Source organism: Lissotriton vulgaris, chromosome 8, assembly GCF_964263255.1.
Source record: "Lissotriton vulgaris chromosome 8, aLisVul1.2, whole genome shotgun sequence".
NCBI lineage: Eukaryota > Metazoa > Chordata > Amphibia > Caudata > Salamandridae > Lissotriton > Lissotriton vulgaris.
In genome coordinates this window covers 741,190,396-741,206,933 of record NC_141696.1, presented here as the reverse complement: position 1 = coordinate 741,206,933, position 16,538 = coordinate 741,190,396, and the positions used below count along the sequence as shown (strand labels likewise).

The 16,538-nt window shown below is 41.0% G+C and overlaps 1 protein-coding gene across 1 annotated transcript in view; it reads right to left on the bottom strand.

The window, feature by feature from the left end:
* Positions 1-16,538, bottom strand: part of UGGT2 (UDP-glucose glycoprotein glucosyltransferase 2) — a 1,432,652-nt gene that overhangs the window by 1,170,831 nt on the left and 245,283 nt on the right. The window lies entirely within an intron of this gene.

Genomic DNA, 16,538 nt, shown 5'->3' with positions numbered 1-16,538 from the left:
TGAAAAATGAGAGGGAAACACAGCCATTTTGACTAATACTACCTGTGGTACATTTTGAAAGAATTTTGACAGAAAACTTCAATTACTTTGAAAAAGGTAAGTTGTTAATTTGAAAGGGGAACTGTGTTGTGCACTTTAAGTTAATTTGGGGAAACGTTTTCTGATAGTTATATACTGTCCCTCTGTAATAGTTATAGATTGAGATAGGCTTCTCTGGTATAATTATGAATTTACTTAGGCTTCATCACATGCACTTTATAATAGTTCTACTTCCTGCCTGAAACCATACACTTCCCAAAAAATTACTTCACTGTTAAAAACTCAGAAGTACCTGTCTAAACTTAAACCCAACAGCACCCTAACTCTACTAATATAGTTAATTTTTATGCAATTTTCAAAAAGAAAATGGAAGGACAAAAACAATCAACTGTTATTTCTTTCGAAATAAAGGTGGTAAATCCAGAAGAACAAAAAGATGAACTTAATTTCATAGATGAATCTTTGGACCAACAGTTAATAGAATGTTTGGAACAAATAGAATCATGTACTAATGATTGTGAGGAAATTCGGGACAATATTATGTTAGAAGTTTTATTAAATTTTGAAAAAGAATCAGAAGAATAAATATATATATTTAATAATTAAAAATTGTTTGAGACAATATTCATTTTTATATGTAATTCATGAAGTAGTACCAAAATGATTATATTATAAAATGAGACTTATAGTATACTGTGCAACTTTTTTGTGTTACATAGTAAGTTTGCTCATATTTACTACCTTTATCCCACTATATTATCTCCAATGTGTATTTTACATCTCTTTTTCATCATAAGGAAGCAGGATAGACTACCCATGATCCCCTAGAACTTCTCAGGGAGTGCTTAAAGGATCTGTTTCTGCTTTCCTGACAGACTATGTTATGGATTCCATATACCACAATAACTTCTATAACAACATGCAAGATATCTACAGAGGAGACGGTGTACATTAAATTTAAGTCTCTGCATTGGTACCTACATGTAGGTACTTAAATACATTTAAAAAAAACAACAAAAAGAACAGTTTTTTAAAACAGCTACTTTTTTTTTTAAACTGTCATTCTTTTTCCCCATGGTACGCTCCCCGGTCCGCTCCTCGGTGTGCGTACTGTTGTGTTCTATCTAGGACCCCGATCAATATTGTGACCTTATGCCCCTATACGGCTATAATCAATTCATACCCCTATAATGGCATAAACGATCAGAGCCATATTTCAGCCATATTTCAGAAATTCGCCTCTGCAGCTCATTACAGTACATGACACAGCAGAAGCCACTATCTTAGATTCCTAGATTACACACAGAGTTCTTTCACCAGATAAAACCCCCAGCAACCTGGGAAATCCCCGCTTGCTATGTTTTGATTAGTAATAGAACTCTAATGAGCACTGTAAGAACGACCGGTTCTTAGTGAAATCTTTATTGACGTCTTATGTCCAAAAACTTACGTCAAACAAGGCACCTTCCAGGTATAAATATTACCAACGTTGCCTTAAGCAAACACAGCGGTGGTGGTAGAGAATACAGGAGCAGAACAGCTGTCCCTTGCAGAGCCCAGCAGAAGCGAGAAGCTCACGGACGCTGCCCCTCCTCCTCCCTGATGCGCTGAGAAAGACGCTGTCTTTTCTCCTGCCGAGAAAATCCAGCTCCGGCGTTTCCAGCATACCCTTGCGAGTAACTGAGATATCGAGTCCTGAGAGGAGATACAAGACCTCCAACATTCTATTCCAGAGGTACAGTGTTGACTAAACCCTTAGAGAGAATTCTTGAAGCAAACTTTTGGCAAAACCAACTTAACTTAAACTGCTACTTACTTACTCCCTCCCATGTATTAGGCTTAGGTCAGGTACACCGGGGTAGGCGTAGTTAGAAGCACCAGTTGAGTACGTTAGCTAAATGTATATATGAATGTATATATTTTATTCATTTTAACCATTGTATGGCTAAGAAACCATATCAATGCTTATACAGTATTATTTCGCAATCCTCCTTTTACTGTACGCACTTTTTATAATAACAAATCTTGCAATTGTGGCAATTCATTTCTCTTGCATGAGAAGAAAGACTGTTCAATAAATAATACCTTTTATTGAAAACGCCCGTCTCTCTATTCTCTGCATCCTGTGAAAGTAATTCTTGCACAACTGACTGAGTGAAATAGCTGTCTATTGTTTCACACGACTCTAGAGATTGACTCTTATTCTAAGGAGCAAAGTTGTCATGTTTATGCGGTTGTTGGAAAACTGAATCCCTTCTTGTCTGAGCCAGGGGAGCTGATCACTTCCTATTCAGTCAAGAAAGTTTCCAGTGACCTCTGAGCTAGTTGGTACAAACCCAATAAATTTTAGCATAGTCAGTAGAGACCTGGAAGACCGCACTTCTACGTCTACACTGCTGTTTATGTTATTCCAATGCGCAGTGCCTATAGGGAAAATAGGAACTACACTACATGGCGCCCAACGTTTGGTAAGGCGATAAAACTAACGCAAGACGTTAGAGTAACTCAGTCGTGCTTTTTCACACAGACCCTTTCTACCGTAAATACTCCAATAGACGTCTGTAGTGGGTGAAAGGTTAAAATCCGCCCGAACTTAGTAGGAAGAGATTCCTATGTAAAGCTCTGGTTTATTCAACGTTGAAGGATACAGTGTTCCAAAATATTGTGCACCTAATCTTTGTCTCCTTGGAGACCTGCTCTGCAAAAAAACTTTCATTTATACAATGTCATTACTAGACAACGGGACCGCTGAAGCCGCAGTAGATGCGAATCAACGGGACACCGGTGTCAATGAACCGGGTGCGATAATCATCCCGGTCAACATAAGAAAAACTATAACGTTAAAACTTATAGAAAATGGACTGACCATACAAGGTGGCACAGTCGTCTTTGTGATAGAGGCACATGAATATCGGCAGACAGAGGTATTCTATTCTTGGATAAAATTTCCAGCGGCAAACGCTGCCACACACGAGTTCCACTATTACAAAATAGAGGAACCTCCGGAAGAGTACGCTCCTTTCGAGGAGATTGAAATCCCATTAAAATACCAAGAGCATCTGCTCTGGTTTAAAGGCGCCCTAAAACACATTGATCATATTACCAGGCTCGGTCCACTAGGTAGACCAGGAGCAACGTGGCCGGTTCTAGCCAGCTGCACACCACATCCAGACATTGAAAAAATGTCTAAAGAAGAGCTGTTAGCACAGCTAAAAACATTAATTAAAATACATAGACAATTAGTCCAATATGTAATGTGGACTGCAACAGTCCAAACAGCTGTTAATGTCCCACAGCTGACCCCTCATCAGGGGAACACAAATAAAATTACACCACAGAACATACAATCATGTCTTGGTAAAACACCCATAAAACGGGAACAAATTCCTTTCTGGTTAGCGCAGAAAATTACTCAAATAGAGGCAGTATTTCCGAATACTACCCCTATTGAGAAACACAGAATTCTGACCATCTGCCTTACAATGGGGGTCGCACCACACGTGGAGGACTGTGACACTTTGGGTACAGTCTTTGCTTCCATTTACACAAAAACACATGGTGTTCCGTCAATGGCGGTAATACCAGATGTGCTGAAACAAATTCAGAATGAATACGGTCCAGAACCTGCTTTGACTCTTGGTATGAAATTACTGAAAGACTTCAAGCAGGTCTCGGCTATATTACTAGCCAATATAAAAGGAGAAGCAGCATCTGTGGCGATCCGCCAGAAGTTGAAGGAAACAGATATAACAGATCAACCAATTGAGCTTGCCAGAATTATAGAAAAATGTTATGAAGAATTAGGTAGAGATAGCTTGGGTGGGAAACATGTAAAACCCCAATTACTCGAAAATCCTGAAAAATTATTTATTAAAAATAATTTAAACACTCCTAAAAAGAGCTGGCATGGAAATAAACAATCCACTCCCAAGGAAAAAGTTTTCCAGTCCAGAGGAAGGTCTCCTCGACGGAGGGAAAGAACTCCGACTCGAGAACACCAGTCTCCCCAGAGGGAGCACTCAGAGAAAAGATAGAGCCTTAGAAATAGGGATAACTTGAAGAAGCCTGATAGATATCAAAGTATTGATACACGTCCCTCTCGATCTTTTTCGCAGAAATCCGAAAAAAGGACGGTCAGACCCAGGAGAGCACACCAAGACCAAAGACAAGGAACCTGCTCAAAGTAAAAAATCACAATTTCCAAAGAAGAAGGTAGCCAGTATTAGAGTAATCGAACATGCCGAGAATACTGAGGACACAGCTGAAAAACGGGGAGTGGGCACAGACAATGCTAGACAGTGCATCAGAAATCACCATAGCTCGCAAGATCCTGATGAGTCATCTGGAGACAGTGGACACGAATTAATACATTCAAGTAGAAACTGCCGACACCAGAGTTAGCAAACCTCATAAGATATACGAAATAACATTGCGTATAGAGGGAGATAAGACTAGGAAAATAAAGGGGTCTATTTTGGGATAAACTCTCAAAAGGCTATGACATCCTGTTAGCTGAAAAAGATTGCCCCCCGGAGTTTGTCAGGGAGTGCCCTCGTGGCGAAGAAATGATTATGCCTGCCTTCTCGAGTCACATTCCGATTCACACTAAATATATATATGCAAGGAAATGGGCAGTAGCCCAGGCACCAGCATTATATAAAAATCATGTAGAATGGGATGAGGACTCTCCTCCTCACAAACTCCAGTTAAAAAGTCAACCGACTGCACAAAGGCAGTATCCAATTAAGCAAGAAGCTAAAAAACAAGTCAGGGAGATTTTAGATCAACTTGAATACCAGGGGGTGATTGAAACATGCACCTCCCAAATGAACAATCCTTTGTTTCCTGTCTCCAAACCGGACGATTAATATCGTCTAGTCTTGGACTACAGACACCTAAACTCATGTTGCAAAACATTTGCAGTACAAAATTCGCATAGTGCTGCACTAATGAATAACATATTCGCAAAAAATATAAAATTACATTAGACATATCTAATGGTTTCTTTTGTCAAAAAAATTGCACCGGAAAGCAGGTACTTGACCGCTTTCTCAGTAATGGGGTCTCAGAAAAATTTCTGTAGGCTCCCACAGGGATTCAAGAACAGCCCAGCACTATTCTAAGGCAGAGTAACAGAGTTACTACAAATATATGATGATGAGGCATTATCTTACGCCGATGACATCTATCTCACAGACGTATTATTTTTAGGATACGAATTTTCAAGTGAAGGGAAAAGCCTAGCGGACAACTTCTTAGAGAAGTGCGCTGTACTCCAAGCACCAAAAACGCTGAAGAACTTACAATCGATTCTAGGCTTCCTGAATTTCAGAAGAACTTACATTCTAAATTACGCAGAGAGGGTTAAACCTCTCTACGAATTAATTAAACCTGATTTTAAAGCAATCAACTGGACTCAAAAACACACAGAAATTTTGAGATCACTGCAAACAGACATGTTAGCAAAAACAAACTTAGATACACGTGACAATACAATCAACCTTGTAATCCGAGTCATCCCAGGAAGATGCGGATTCACGTACCTGACCTCTAATGAGGGAGAAACGGTACCAATTGCTTACAAATCTCACTTGTACACACAAGCAGAAAAAACATTGTCTCAAAAAATACTGTGAAAGCAGTACAAACTGCAATAGCGAATGAACGAGAACTAGCACACGGCAAAAGGATAATCGTCCTCACGGCAGATTCCGCCTTCGAGGCGCTATTCAGCCCAGTAAACCTGCCTACAGTGTCACTGGATCCAAAATGGATACAGTGTGTAAATTCTCTTGGCGCGGAAGATGTGAAATACTATTTCGCCCCACACATGAAAAAACTGAATGATTTAACCTATGAATAAGCATATCCTCTGCCAATCGAAATTCTTCCTCTACAACAATACTCCTGTATAAACTACACAGACAGATTTGTACAGCTCTACAATGTAGAAAATAAATCCTACGAAGCAGCCTGCGCGATTGTTAAAGGTCGCTGGCTCGGAAATAACAAAAACTGTATCACTGAGAAATTGTTCAGCTCATCGAGCTAAAATCAGATCTTTAAAGATGGTGCTTGAAAATGCAGAGCGTGAATTCCCGACACTAATCGTGTGCGATTCGCATTTTTGCGTCAACTCTTACAATAATAAGTTGCAGAGCTGGATTAAAAATGATTTCAAAGATGACACAGGTGCCACAATCAAGCATAAAATGCTTTGGAAACAGGTAGTTCTTTTACAGAAAGAACTACAAAAGACTCCCGTGATACACACTCTGAGTCATCAACGTGATGGCGTTCACATTGCAGGGAATTCATTGGCTATTGCAGCCACAGCGGAAGCAAATAAACCGGCTTCCGTAGCCACAAAAAAGCGTTCAGAAAAATACATAGACAGAGAAACCATGCTGGCAGTAAAAACTTCCTTAAAAGGCGACTGTGCAGCGCTACCCGTGAACTATCCACTCAATTATGCATACGTAATCGATGCAAACTCCGTTCCTTTTGCTCGAATCCCTGGAGTGGGGGATAGGGTAATTCCAAACACGAACCGGAGAAAGTTATTAATAGCAGCAAACACATGGGTGAAGGTCCAAGGCACAAACAGATTAAGGAATCGCTGACTGAATTACAATCAGAGTACTGGTGGCCGGGGATGAGCGTGCAACATCAAATATATGTAAAGAACTGTCCCGAATGTGACAGGGATCGCAGTAATGAACCGGTCCAGTCTGTTGCCCAATTATCGTTTATAGACAGGGTAATGCTGTCTATATGCAAACCAGCGTCCTATTAATTGTTTAAGACTACATTCACTTAATAAATGTGGCCCCAGCACTCGGCTGACGCCAAAACTGTTATAAAAGATCTGCAAGTCTTTATCGGCACATACGCAATTGCCATGTTCCATTCTGACCAGGGTCCGGCTTTCAGCTCTCGAGCTTATAAGGAGGCCATGGCCAGTATGGGCGTTGGGTTGCGATACTCTTGTCCATCACACCCTGAGGGGAACAGTGTAGTGGAAAGTAAAAACCGGGACAAAAAGCAATCTATAACAGCGAAGGTATTAGGTTCGGGTGATGGGTGGGTCAAACATTTAATAAGTGTCCAACTTAGTCTAAATAATTTGCCAAGAAATTCTCTAAAAGGTTTCAGCCCGTACAAACTATTGTTCGTAACTAGAATGCCTCGATAGTCAGGCTTCAGTGGTAACAGATAAGAATAAAGACTTTGACATCAAAGATCGTTTGGCTGTTTTACAGGACTTGAATGAAACAAGAAAATCCTTAAGCAACATAAAGTTAAAGCAACAGCCAACTACCACTGAAGACACACCACCTGTCCCAGCAAGACCTGTCTGGATTCCAAAGATTGGGGATCTAGTCAGAGAGAAAATAGCGGTGAAGAAGGAATTTGGGCCTTCTTACAGAAAAGCAGTACCTGTCTTGGCAATCAAAGGAACAAGATCAGTAGTACTACCGCCTCTAGCTGGTAAAAAGGAGAACAGAGTTGTATCAATCGACCTGGTAAAACCACAATCATGTGGCCTATAATCAACAGTAGGCCAAGTGGACTCCCAAGAAATAACAGAATACCCAAATTTGCAAAAATCCAAGAGGTTCAAACTGAAAGACTAATCACATTTGATAAACCTGCAGTGCACAGAGTGGGACTATGCAATAATGCCATGGAACTCGTGCCTCTTGAAACACAGATTGAAACAGTTTGCCATGAAACACCAGTCTACAATGATGTGGCATCAGAATGTGCTAACGAAAGACAAATTGAGAAACAAATTCCAACAATTGACAGAACTGCCTCTGGCTACTTCATCAACTTCGATACCTTTTCTGAAGATCAAAACGACCCTGAAGTGACGCCAGAATTAAAGACTTTTAAAGAAAAAGCAACAGAAGTCTTTCATCAAATCAAAGAAGTATATCTAGATGCACCATTGATTGAGCATTGGATTATATCAGGGGTACTTATACTCCTACTAGGCCTAATATTGGTTTTAATTTTAGGAAAATTTATCACAGTACAATGGGCACAGCAAGTCCGAACATCAACTTAGTTCTAAAACCACACAAATCATCCCACGTGAAGAAAAAAGGACTATCATCAGTAAATGTCACAGCCATTCCAATACCCGGCGGGGTAGTGTGGGACAAGACTGACTATGAAGTATATGGCCCGGTCAAAATCCTGAAATATCCTCACCAGTTCAAGATTTCATTAAGTGACTTTGTAAAACCAAGTACATTTTCTGATGATTGGGATTTTGAAAGTATAAATAATATGATGTCTGATTTAGTGTTGTCAGCAAGATTTACAGAACATGATTATTTACAAGGTTCATCTAATTATGAACAGATGTACTGCTTCTCACATTACGGAGACCATTACTTACATAAATCTGCACAACCTAGAAATGTTTTTAACTATAACCAATGGGAACATTGTGCTACTCCACCTAAAAGCAGTTCGAAAACATTCTATGAGAAATTCCAGTACTTCTCAGGGTTTAACACAAGTAATGCACAAACGTTTTATTATAAACTGTTGGATAAAACAGGGTTGAAAACTATGCTGACAAATACTAAATTGATATATTCAGAAGCATTTTATGGAAAAATGATGACATTTGGTTTTGATTTCTGGAAAAATAATATTGAAACAAAAACCATCTGGGGTACAAAATATTGGCAGGTACAAGGCCTAGAAGCATTATTTCGAGCCTGCATGATCCCAGAACAAATAATGTTCTTAAATGACACAATTCACCAAACAACCTGTCTTGGTCTAGCTAAGATTAAAGACCTTAACAAACCGTCTATTCCAAAGCCAATACCTGATAATGCAACAACAGAAGTTGAAATAGAAGTATCTAAAATTTTACATTTAAACAGAACACATCCTGATTGGAAAAAGTGGTTAATCTGGTCTACTGACACGAATAACTGTCAAGATAGATTCCTGAACAAAACACAGGGGTTAACAATGACCAGACCAGACCCTAGATACTCCCAGAGACAACATCCAGGGATAGTAACAACATTCAGTGTAGGGAAGCTGTGCCTTGAATGGCTAGAATCATCCACACTGGCAGAAATTAAGCAACACTTATCTTTACTTAAAGATGGTGCTGATTTGCGCGATTTCATTCTGGGACCACGCAAACAGCGTCAAAAACGTTTCATAGCGGCAAGTGTATATGCGGCTTACAACGAGGCATGGAAAGTAATGCAAATTGAAACAGCTGAAAAAATACGAGAAATTGATCATATTAATTTGGAAAAATCACTTTCTGTTGTGGACAATGGGTTAATGACTCTGTCTTCCAGAATATATTCACTGGACAGTATTGTATCATCTGCCATCGATAGAATAGATAAAGACTTGCTAATGTTACAACATGGCCAGTCGCAATTGCGTTCTATTGTACAGCTAGGCTGGACGCTGCAAAATCTTCGTTCAGGCTATGTGCCATGGCGTTTAATCAACACAACGTCATTGTTTTCCATCTTTAACCTTACTGATAAACAAATCATCTTGGCACAGAAAGGAGCAGACTATACAATCCTGAGCATCGAAAAACTTGAGAGATTACCGTTGACAATGTCAGAAAGACCTGTCATTGAATGGATAATACACAGGATTATCACAATTCCGATAACAACTTTCCAATTTAAAAATTGCCTTGAGTATATACCGACTGGCCAGTATGAACGATTGGGTAAAGGGTACATTAAGTCAACATGGAAATTACCATATACACACACATGCAACAGTGACAGCAACAAAAATGTATTTCTTAGTGGCGAAAATTGCAAACATTCACTAAGCGGTATACTTTTGTGCCAGGGTATTAATTTACACGGGCCTGTGAAGGAACTTCAAACAACCTTTCATGCCACCAACATGTCACACCTGCAACGCAGATAGAGACTTTCTTTAAGCAACTTTCTAACGGGAGTTACATTCTAATAACGGATCACAGCAGTTGTGGCTTGCTGCCAGGGAAAGCATATCTCGTAAGCGTAACTTCCATGGTCACTTGCTGTATGCAAGCATTGTTTCCAAACGGCCCTGAAGATTCCGAGACGCCGATCTGGCCTCCTTTGAATGTCTCTTCTATACGAATTGATACTTTAAGCAGAATGAAGTCTGTGCTTTTACAGACAACAGTGCCCATAACGTCATCCAAAGAGACGTATGATCTCCAAGTTGCAAGGACAGCTTCGGAGATACATGACCTTTTATCAACAAATTACCCCGTGCATTTCACAGAAATGCTTAGCGAAATTCTAAATATGTCGGATGCCGTAGGTATCTCAGGCGTATTTAAGATGATTTTTTCAGGACTGTTAACACCATTCAAAGCAATCCGAGGAATTATTACTAATTTTGTCCATTCAGTCTTTGGCGGCATACCCCTGATTTTGGGAATTGTAGTAGGCATTTTATTTTTGACCCTCCTGCTCCGATATGGCAAGCCAAAACACAGACATGACTCCGGCAAAGATAGAAGAAACGATCCTAGCAGTACGCTACTGGGACCGCATAACTAGAGTCCTTGGTTTGGCCAGGTTGAGAGATCTGAACATGACCTGGTTTCTTTCATTCAGACCTATATGGCAGACCTGCATCTTACCTGTGCTTCGATGTATGCTATGCGGAGAAGAATGCTTGTTAGATACCTGTCTTGCACTACCATCAGCAGTACCAATGGATATCGATACTTTGCTAAGTCCTGTAACGGCTCATGCATCGTGTTGTCCCCAGCGGCTACCAATCCTGATGACGGCATTCGTTGAGACTCCTGCGCTACGACTAGGTGGCGACAGTGAAGCGGTACATGAAAGCAACTTCACCCAGGTACGGCCTTCTGTGAGCATTGCTGATCCAAACATCGATGATAGCAATCATTCTCACACCTGCCAAGTTACAGCATTATCGAACTTGGTCGAACGGTCACCTGAATATGTAGACCTATTCTTTAAGAGCTTGTCTGATATGATGTTCTCGCCTGAACAACAACAATGAATTTTTGGAAAGCATTCCGGCGCACAGCGTTCCCATGAACTCTGAATTTGGCCTTCCGTTTTGATCAACAAAAACTACTAAAAAGCGTTTGGAACTCTATTCCCCCGTTCACCATGTAATTTTTTTTTTTTAATTAAACACTTTTTCAAAATATTTACCTTTTTTCTGGCACGAAAACCTTTGCTTAAAGTAGAACTATTCATAAAGAACAGATCTTCTATTTTTAGGTAGATCTAGAGACATAATAACTTTACCTCAGCCTCTAGCACATGTTACAGCGAATGCATTTATATGTGATGAAATAATCTCGCCCTTCTTTTCTGTATACAGAGATATTTCATGTGTAATTTTTTTACAAAATCGTTCAACTGATTACATATGCTATAATTTTTTAATGATTTCTATGCTTAACCCCTTCCATGCTGGTGACGAACCCCAGCCGTCATGCACTACGGTGCTCGTGTGCTGATGACGGCTGGGGTTCGTCATGACCCGCCCCTGTTCGTTTGTTTACCGCACGGGGGCGGAATCGGGCCAGCAGGGAAGGGGTTAAAGACGTACAGTACCAATATTTTCATGTATTTCAAATACGCCATTTCAAATGCAAATATGTATTTTGGGGTGGGAAGTATTACACGCGCATCTTATTGCTTTCGTTTTTAGTAATTTGATGGACATAAATTTGTGGAGTGGGTGTCGTGTTCTATCTAGGACCCCGATCAATATTGTGACCTTATGCCCCTATACGGCTATAATCAATTCATACCCCTATAATGGCATAAACGATCAGAGCCATATTTCGGCCACAATTCAGAAACTCTCCTCTGCAGCTCATTACAGTACATGACACAGCAGAAGCCACTATCTTATATTCCTAGATTACACACCGAGTTCTTTCACCAGATAAAACCCCCAGCAACCTGGGAAATCCCTGCTTGCTATGTTTTGATTAGTAATAGAACTCTAATGAGCACTGTAAGAACGACCGGTTCTTAGTGACATCTTTATTGACGTCTTATGTCCAAAAACATATGTCAAACAAGGCACCTTCCAGGTATAAATATTACCAACGTTGCCTTAAGCAAACACAGCAGTGGTGGTAGAGAATACAGGAGCAGAACAGCTGTCCCTTGCAGAGCCCAGCAGATGCGAGAAGCCCACGGACGCTGCCCCTCCTCCTCCTTGACGCGCTGAGAAAGACGCTGTCTTTTCTCCTGCCGAGAAAATCCAGCTCCGGCGTTTCCAGCCTACCCTTGCGGGTAACTGGGATATCGAGTCCTGAGAGGAGATACAAGACCTCCAACATTCTATTCCAGAGGTACAGTGTTGACTAAACCCTTAGAGAGAATTCTTGAAGCAAACTCTTGGCAAAACCAACTTAACTTAAACTGCTACTTACTTACTCCCTCCCATGTATTAGGCTTAGGTCAGGTACACCGGGGTAGGCGTAGTTAGAAGCACCAGTTGAGTACGTTAGCTAAATATATATATGAATGTATATATTTTATTCATTTTAACCATTGTATGGCTAAGAAACCATATCAATGCTTTTACAGTATTATTTCGCAATCCTCCTTTTACTGTAAGCACTTTTTATAATAACAAATCTTGCAATTGTGGCAATTCATTTCTCTTGCATGAGAAGAAAGACTGTTCAATAAATAATACCTTTTATTGAAAACGCCCATCTCTCTATTCTCTGCATCCTGTGAAAGTAATTCTTGCACAACTGACTGAGTGAAATAGCAGTCTATTGTTTCACACGACTCTAGAGATTGACTCTTATTCTAAGGAGCAAAGTTGTAATGTTTATGCGGTTGTTGGAAAACGGAATCCCTTCTTGTCTGAGCCAGGGGAGCTGATCACTTCCTATTCAGTCAAGAAAGTTTCCAGTGACCTCTGAGCTAGTTGGTACAAACCCAATTAAGTTTAGCATAGTCAGTAGTGACCTGGAAGACCGCACTTCTACGTCTACACTGCTGTTTATGTTATTCCAATGCGCAGGGCCTATAGGGAAAATAGGAACTACACTACAGTACTGGGCGCTCCCCCCGCGAAAATCAAAAAACAAATAAAAAATGTTTTTGGTCTCACCTTCTACTCCGTCAATATCATCGGCGTCACCTGTAAAAACTGCTGCACCAAAGGGCTCACACCCATTCCATCCACCTGATGAGCCTTTCAACAGCCCTAAGCCATTAGTAGCAAGCCAGGGGCCAATAGTAGTGCCTGACAAAAGCAACAAGCCCCCCAGTAAAGCGCAGAAGGGGTGGTGCACTAGTAAAGCAACCAGTGAAGAACAAAACGCAACCCACAAGATGTAGAGGGAAAGAAGTAATTGAAAGAACTGATCCTGGCTCAAATGACACTTTGCCTCATGTGATAAATAAGGATTCTGCTTCCTTCCTACTAACTGAGGGTGATGATATGTGGAAGAGGTTCGAGACAATGATTACTGTATTGCTAAACCCTCTGCAAATACAATTGAATAGGATCGAGGAGCGTATGTCGCATATTGAGGCCTTGGTAACTTCCTTTTGTAATTTCCCCACTTGGCCTTTCCATCAGCACCAACAGGACGGGCCCCCGCCCCTGCCCCAGCAATTGGGTGCCGAAATGCTTTGGGCAAGCAATCAAGAAGTGTTGTGTTAAATAACTTGTTGTGAATTATCAATAGGAAATGTGATAATTAGGATACAAAACTTGTGTTTATCCAATGAAAAGTGACTGTTAAATAACATGTGATTTGAAAACATGAATTTTTTGGATACGATAATAATGGAATAAATGAATGTAAAGCAATTGATTTAGTTTTGATTCACCATGATAAAAACATAAGGTGTGGTTTAACACCAAGTGAACAGTGCGTGACTGGATTAACCCTTTGGTTGATCTAAACTCATATGACTCCAGGACTGGCAACCCTCATCAGTCACAGCACCTTTAGAATAGTAGGATTAGTTTGAATACATCCGGAGTGCCCCCCACGAACTTTTCAATAACTTTTCAATTCATTCTCAACACAGTGGGGTAGCACCCAAATAGAAAGATGCAGTTTGATCAGATAACAGGAATAACGGATAACAGAGCAACAACACTGGCATACACATCAGATCAGGCAGATGAAATATACTCATTGATTCAAGAAGTACGAACCAAGGACGCCCATGGAAGCTCAATCAGCCAACAACTCAAACAACTGGAATATCTGACACAACGCCAATTGAATCAAAGAATGCACGCATCTACACTTGTGCAATATCACAAAGCCAAGAGGATACCGAGAGGCTTAAGACTGGCCATTAAACCGATGTTGTTTAGGTTCAACTTAAACGCAAAATTCATGGAAAAATGGTACAGCATCCTAAATAAGTGCTCAATGGACCTTATACTTCTTATAGTGGAGGAATTGTCCAAAACTATACGAGAGCTGGAGGAAGAGATCCTTATTTTGAAAAGCGAATTGGAGAACAGGATGGAAATTGACACATGGCAAATTAGCCTTGAAGGAATCAATCAGAAACTGGAAAAGTACAGTAAAGAACTCCAGGAAGACAAACTTCGCAAATACAAGCGAGAAACAATAGATTATAAACTCAACGAAGTTTATACGTGGGCTGACATTTATACCAGGAGGAGATTTGACCCAAAAAAAAACCACAACGGCACCACACTCTTCAGAAGAAAGCTTGGTGACAGATAAGGAGACCACGATAAATAGGGGACCGGTGAACTTGAGCACACAAATGACAACAGTGAGCACAGAGTCCACAGGAGCAGAAGCACCAAGCCGCAGTGTGGCTTTTTTTATCTCAGGTCCAGAACAAAGGGTTACAACCCACGGAACAACAAGTGGCATCAAGCAAAACCGGCCGACAAGGAGAGGAAGCGGCAGGCAAATCACTTCGAAGCAGGAGGACAGTGATCTAATAATTAACATCTCAACAATCAATTTGACCAACCACCAACTCAAAGTCTTGAATAAGGGGTTAACATTTGTACCTACCACTAAGGCCAACGAAATTGAGACAGAGGTAGCCCTTTATCGCTTTATGAGAACCTTACGTTTACGACATTTTTTCACAAACATTGTGGAATCAACATCCCAACAACAAAGAGGAGGACCATTTAAACCTAAGAGTACGTACCAACAACCACCAGTTTCACACAAGATGCTGGATGCATTCGAAATTATGGTTAAAAAGGACATTGAGGCACTGGATTTCCAAACGATAAAACACCAGAACTTGACTAAATCTGAAATACACACTTTGCAAAATCTATCTAACAACCAAGAATTGACAATACACCCAGCTGACGAAGGAGGTGCAATAGTGGTTATGGACACTTGCTACTACATCAACAAGGTCAATGAACATGTTAAAGATACCAATACATATCTTCTTTTTGAAATGGAGCCAACCCAACAAATACAGACGTTACTTAACCAATTACTACAAGAAGCCATTGATCAAGGTTGGATTGATGACAACACCCGGGGATATCTTTCAACTACCCACCGGAGATGCCCAAGACTGTATATGATCCCAAAGATCCACAAAAATCCGATTGACCCTCCGTTCAGACCAATTGTCTCGGGGTGCGGGTCAGTTTTTGACCCCCTCAGGCGATATGTCAGGGGTGGGGGAATCATATCGCCCGACGCCCGAACCAAGTTGTTTTTATCAGTGGGCAAGAAGATTTAATGTCTATTTCGTCCGACGGACAAGTAGACATCAAATCACGTCAATAAAACAGGCTGTGGGTACTCTGGGGCTCACAGCCAATCAGAGAAGCGTGCCGGGAGCCTTTGGAGGCTTCTGATTGGCTAGCAGCCCATAACTGGGCTCTAGACAAGGATTGGCTGAGGGAGTGAAACGTCACTCAGTCTCAGCAAGCAGGAGTTTGCGGCCGCCGCGAGGCAATACATTAAGGTAAAATAAGCACTGCCATAATGCCCGTCATAGCACTTGTGGAGTGTTCTAATTACAGAGCGATCGGAGCAAAATATAACCCTTTTAAATAGAACAGGTGCGCCTGCTGTGAGAGACCGTGTGTAACCTTGTGGTTCCAGAAAGCGCGGGCTCTCATCTCTGCTATTGAAGTATTGGACAATATAAAACGTGGGGGCGCTGAAGCAGAGGGCCCAGTAGAGCGGCGCTGCAGTACCGGGGGATCCGTAAAAGAGGTAACTCGACCCGGCCTGACCACGGACCTGTGGGCATGGGAGAGACTGCTGATCGATCGGGCCGGAGACAACAGAGTATTGGAAACAAGCTGCAGACCGAATTAGCTGGGAGGCCGTATCCCACTGTCCAAGAGAAGTAACTGTCCCTTTACCACAGCCACGCTAACTTTAACTTACTCCACACACTGTGGCACTATCAAGCGCCCCTAACCATCCAAGGGATCCGCAAATCAGATAACATTCTTCCCCCACTTGTTTACAGGAG